A 5649-nucleotide genomic window follows, 5' to 3' on the forward strand; every position below is an offset into this window, starting at 1 on the left:
TGTTTGGGACAAGAGAAGACACTGAGGTCCACAGCAGGAGATCCTGTGTTGACGGGGTGGCCTCTGTCCCCACAAAGCATGGCCAACCCATTCTGATTGTGAGGGCCCCTGAAAGGTTGAGCTTTCTAGGGCAGAATTCCTCCTCTTTCTTTTACTCTTTGTCCAGGTGTCTTGTGGGCTATAGCAAGTCCTTCAGACAGGCAGGAAGGATGAGGGCTTTGACCCCTTCCGTGATAGAGCCCAGTAGAGGGAAGTGGTTTGAGTGAAACGCTGAGCTAAGCAGATTTAGGAGTATTTGAATCAGCCCAAGAGCAGCTGATAGGGACAGGGCGGGTAATGAAGATGTCTAGACGGAGGATGTGAGTGGGGGAAAAATCAGCAGAAGGACCAGTGATGATTACACTCAGAGGTAGGGCAGGGGCGAGGTGGCCAGGGGTAGAGTGAGGATACTACGACATAGCTGAGCTAGGAGCGGAATCCCAGGGCTACGTGAGAAGTCTCCATCACAGAAGTTTCTTGTGCAGTTATTTAAAGGGGATGGTGAGAAACCCAGGCAGCAGTGAAACTCCAGGATCTGAGAGTTTAAATTAAAAAGAGACATAGAGACCAGAGTTTTTGAACAGTTCCTGAGGGTTTCAGGGTCTGCTGGAGCTGTGGGTCCAAAGTCCAGAGCAGAATCTATGGAAAAGTTTGGGAGCCGGGTTACAGAGGATCAGAGAGAGGAAAGGGGCTGACCAGGAAGGAAAAATAGAAGTAGTATTTATTCTTAACAGGGCCAAAGGAGCAGAGGACCAGGGCCTGAGAAGGATGAGGGCATCTGCCCAACCTTCTGGGCCTCAGACCAAGGGAAGAGAGAAAAAGAGCTGCACATCGGGAGAGGGAGACATGAGGTCTAGAGACCGTGTGACAGTGCTGGCCAAGTGGGGGACTTCCGAGCTGTGCCCAAGAAAGCTCTGAGGAGGTGGCAGTTAGTAAGCATGGGGGAGGAAGTCCCAGCTGTGGTGTCTTGGTCCTCGATAATAATAAAGCTAATACTTATGTATCAGAAACGGTATGCCCTTTACAGGAGCCAGAGTGGCTGAGAGAAACCTACTTCAGACCATGTCGTGCTCTGCTCAGCCTGTACAACGACCCAGGAGGCATCTGCTGTCTCCCTCACTCACTCCATAGAACAGAGGCTCCAAAAGGGCAGGGGGCGTTAGACAAAATCGACTTTTTGTTTGCCGCTTTATCCTGGCATGTAGAGTTGCTCACGGAGCATTTGCTGAATTTAGGCCAATCTGTGAAAGTGTTATTATTTTCACTTGATAGGCTGGAAATGGGGGTTCCCAGAAGGTCTGTGATTTGTTCAAGGTCACATAATGCCTGAGTCCTGGAACCAGAGTGTGACTCAGCACTGTCGGACTCCACAGTCTAGCCAACAAGTTCCCAGAAAATAGGGGGTATCTGAAGAACAGGCCAGCCTGGGGAACCCCAAGAATCAGGGTCTGTGGGGGTGGGTCTCCTGGAGGGGAAGTTTCAGGTAAAGGCAGCTGTCATCTACACAGGCCTGCATTGAAGGGACCAGGTACAGAGTTGAATGCGGGGAGGTCTTGTCCAGCTTAGACATCTGTCTTCTCTCCCTACCATCGGACTGGTTCCATTTGGTGATATTCTGCCACACACACATACACACACAGGCCTCTAACGGAATCAAGCCTTTCACCACACCCTCAATCTGACGCCCCAGCCGGGGAAGTGGGGGCAGGGACTGTCTCACCATTGGGAGTGAGAAGCCTGGACACGCATCTCTGTCAAAGCTCCCAGGACTGTGGAGGCCACGTCTCCCTGTTTCCCATGTGCCCCAGGGGGAAACTGGAAGCGATCTCAGTTTAATAAAATGTTATTTGTTGGACTAGAAAATATAGCTGTGCTTGTGCTTCACCATAAGCATCAGGATGCACGGGGACCTTCCATTTTGGAAGAGTGTGAGTGATGCTCTCTGCCTATGCCATGTCTGGCCCAAAGAGGTTCTTGGCTCTGGTTCCCCTAGTATGGGGAAGGTAGGTCTCCAGTCAAGCAGAGCCCCTGAATAGCCTCCATCCCTGGAGCCTCACGCCTAAACTGTGGGCACAGTAACATCATCTCTTTACAGACAGAGAATGAGACACACAGGACTGGCCTAAGGCCACTTAACTTGAACACAACAGAGACAGATGCAAGCTCAAGTACGGTGCGCCTTCCCCTCCACACAGCCCTGCACGGTTCTTAATGAAGTTCAGAGTCTCTAAGGGTAGGACCTCACCTGAGCAAGGGGGACAGTGTGTGGGGCTGGCAGAATGCAGAATCCTAGTCTCATGATCCCTCAGACCATGTGGGGGGCATTTGACAATAAAAGAAGGTTCTTCTTGACTATCGTTCCAGCTATATTTTCTAGTCCAACAAATAACATTTTCTATTAAGCATTAACAGCCTCCAGTGACAAAGGTTCCCATCTTCAGTTAAACAGCAGTTTCATTTTTAAAGAAAGAAATACAAAACAATCTACTTATCTACCCTTCCCCATTGACACTTCAAATTTTAAAAATATGAAATGGTGAAATACTCAGCAGATACAAATAGTAAAATATTTATATATAATTATATTTCCATTTCATATTAGGGCTACAAGGAGTGAAGAAGAGGGGGAGAGAGGCAGAAGTAAAAAGGCATCTGGCAATGAGTGATGCTACAGATCCGGGGTAAAGACCAAGCCAGGTTTTCCTAGAGGGAGGGAGAGGTTAAGGGAAGGTCAAAGTATTTGTTATAAACATGGGCTCTAAAGGGCAAACCGTACTTTCTAGAACTTATATATTTTAGTCGTTATTTAAACTTTAATCAGTTAACTTGGAAATGTTCTTCATTAAAAAAAATTTTTTATTGAAAATTACTATAGCAACCAATGAAAATAGGAGTGGTCCCTGAGTAAGTTGAATCCAGTGGGAATCAGACATTAAAACCATAAGTGAAACCAGCGAGGACGGACTTCTCCTCCTCGGGAACCCGACCCAGGAGGAGAAGCTTTCCAAGGAAGGTGATGCTGAAACAAAATTTGAAGCATAGAATATTCCACGAGAAGGAACAGGGCGTGTGAGGGTTGAGGCCCGCCAGCTAGACCCACTTAACAACGGAATAACGTCCAGAACGGCAGACGGTCAAGGTAGCGGTGAGTGAAGAGGCGGGACAGGCGAGCATGGCGCTGACGGAGAGGCCTTGAGCGACCAGGGAGGGGAGCTGCGGCAGGCAGGTGTGGGGGTTGAGAATTAGAAAGGGGCAGAGTAGCCTGAGGATTCCTATCTGCAGGCTCGTCCAGGATGCGGTGTCGGGGTCCGGGCGCCAGCGGTTGGGGGCTGGGGCGGCCTCGGATCTTATCCGTCGCCCCACCGCGCGCCCGTCCGAGGCTCGGTTGATGGCCTGGGTCTGCACGCATCTGAGCTCCCGGAGGGCGCAGACTGGGAAATTCCCGGGCCCGACTGAGCACTGAAGCGTGGTGGGGGGCTGGGGCTGTCGCATGACTATTTTGCAGGTCCAGAAGGCCGAAGGACCCCAGCCGTCGGTCCAGGCCCCTGCTCTGCCTGGCGGCTCCCCCGAGGTCACGCGCTGCAGGGGCCCCAGTCCGGCCTGAAGCTGAGCCCGGGCCCGCGGTCTCCGGGTCAGTGCGGGGGCCCGCGGGTGGCTGCGCGGGGCGGGGCGGGGCGCAGCCCGCGCACCCGGGCTCGGCGGCCTCCCGGAGGGGCGGGGGCGGCGATGCGGAAGTGCCGGGCCGGCGGGTGGGGAGCGCCGCGCGCGGAGAGCGCAGTCGGCCCCGCCGCCCGGCGCGTGCTCCGGGGCGCAGCCTCGCGGGCGCACGGCTGACAGGTAGGTCCCGACCACCCCGCGCTCCTCGTCGCGCCCGCTGGGCACCTGCCGGCGGCGGGCGGGGGCTGGGGAGGGACGGGCGCGCGGGAGGGGTCGGCGTCCCGCCCGCCTGGAGCCAGAGCTCGGGTGGGCGCTTAATGTAGGGCGCGCCCTGACGGTCTGGCAGCCTCCAGGGTGTCTCTCCCGTCCCGATCACCATAGGGTGCCCCGCACCAGCAGCCTTCGTTCCGCAGGCGCCGCGGGAGCCCCGAGGCCCGGTGGTGGAGTCGGCGCTGCGGCCAGAGGCGCCAGCTCTGCTGCTTCTCTCCCTCCGTCTCGCGTTGGCAAGGATGGGTGCGCCCGGGCGCCCGGCCGGAGTACCTTGGGACGTGGAGAGAACCCCGATTTGTCCTTTCTGTGCGCTCCCCCGTGCACCCCTCACCCTTTCGGGTAAGAGGATGAGGTTTAAAGAGTTCGTCCTGCCAGGATCTTAAGGCCAATGGCAGGAATTCGGGCAGAGGGTGTGTAGGAAGATGGTGTCAGGTAGAGGCGCGGTTTTTTGACTCGCGGCCCACAAATGAAGGCGCTGACCCTCCTAGCAGAGGAGGAACCACGGGACGTAATATTTCTTGGACTAGTTTCTCTTCGTCTTTCTCTGGAACTTAAAACCGAAACAATTAAGAATCTCAAAGTGAAGGAACAGAGACTAGTGTGGCCGCGGTGTGCCCTGAGGGATGGCGAATACGTGCGAAGGACCCCACACGGTGATCTCCAGGACCCCCAAGGGCGGGAGCGGATGCCCCGGAACCGGGGCGGGGATGGGGGAACTTTCCTGGCCTCGCCAACACCTTGGGCACAGCAGGGCGGGGAAGAGGGCGGAGGTGTCACCCGCCAGAGGAGCTGTCCGAGAGGCAGACCCCGAGCCCGTGTCCCGGGGGTGGCTCCGCGGCAACCCGCTGCAGGCAGAACCTGCAGGGCTGTCCCCAGTGCAGGGTCTGGCCTGGACTCTTGCGCGCGGAGCGGGGATAAGTCACCAGGTCGAGCAAAGACGCGGGGTAGGGCAGATGGAGGAAGCTAGAGGCTCTCCGAAGGGAGCAGCCAGGTCAGAGGCAGAGGCCTCGACCTCCCCTGAACTATTGGCCCGAGGCGCGGGGACTCCCAGCAAGTCTAAGGAGGCACTTGGAAACCACCTTTTCTTACTGAAAGGCCTGACTCTGGGGTTTCCCCCCTGCGCCTTGGCCTTCCCCCACAGTGCCCTGGGAGGAGACTGAGAGAGAGAGGCTTCTTCCTGAGGCAGCTGTTGCCCCCAGCCTTCGCTGGTCTCCGGGTGTGATCGACCCGCGTGGAGGAGGTGGAATGTAGGGTATCGAGGGTGCAGGAACCCCCATGCCTCCTCCCTGAGCTTGGCGTGGGGTTTGGGGAGAGAGACGATGTGAATCAAACTCGGGAGGTGGCGAGGGGCTTGCTGCTCTGCCCACAACCAGGGGGCTGCAGTACTTTCTCTTCTAGGGGCCCCTGGTGCCCACAGTGTTCCAGACTCCTCAAGTCGCTGGCTCCGGGGACGTCAGGGCCCTGGCATGAGTTGTGGGGCCACCCCGACCCCAGAGGGGCTATTGGCTGCTTCCTGTATGGAGACTCCCTCGGGTCCTCAGCATCCACTTCTCTTTCGGCATCCCATGGAAGCTGATGCAGGCGCTGCCGGGTTTTCCCCACTTTCCAGCATCCACAAAGCTAGGTCTGAGGCTGCAGAAATGTCACCCCTGAGACTGCAGACCTCTTCCGCTGTCAAGGAGT

The 5649-nt window shown here is 56.3% G+C and overlaps 1 protein-coding gene across 4 annotated transcripts in view; it reads left to right on the plus strand.

Moving 5' to 3' along the window:
• The first annotated feature begins 3529 nt into the window (after positions 1 to 3529).
• Positions 3530 to 5649, plus strand: part of IRF5 (interferon regulatory factor 5) — an 11437-nt gene continuing 9317 nt past the window's right edge. Inside the window, exon 1 of one of the 4 annotated variants that reach the window (XM_011357205.2) lies at positions 3530 to 3670. The gene's annotated coding sequence lies outside the window, so the exon portion shown is untranslated. Of the gene's footprint in view, positions 3671 to 3770; positions 3877 to 3982; positions 4306 to 5649 lie in introns of those variants that run through there. The other 3 variants (XM_011357203.2, XM_011357202.2, XM_011357206.2) reach the window with 3 other exon arrangements.

This window comes from Pteropus vampyrus, unplaced genomic scaffold (assembly GCF_000151845.1).
Source record: "Pteropus vampyrus isolate Shadow unplaced genomic scaffold, Pvam_2.0 Scaffold33, whole genome shotgun sequence".
NCBI classification, from domain to species: Eukaryota; Metazoa; Chordata; class Mammalia; order Chiroptera; family Pteropodidae; genus Pteropus; species Pteropus vampyrus.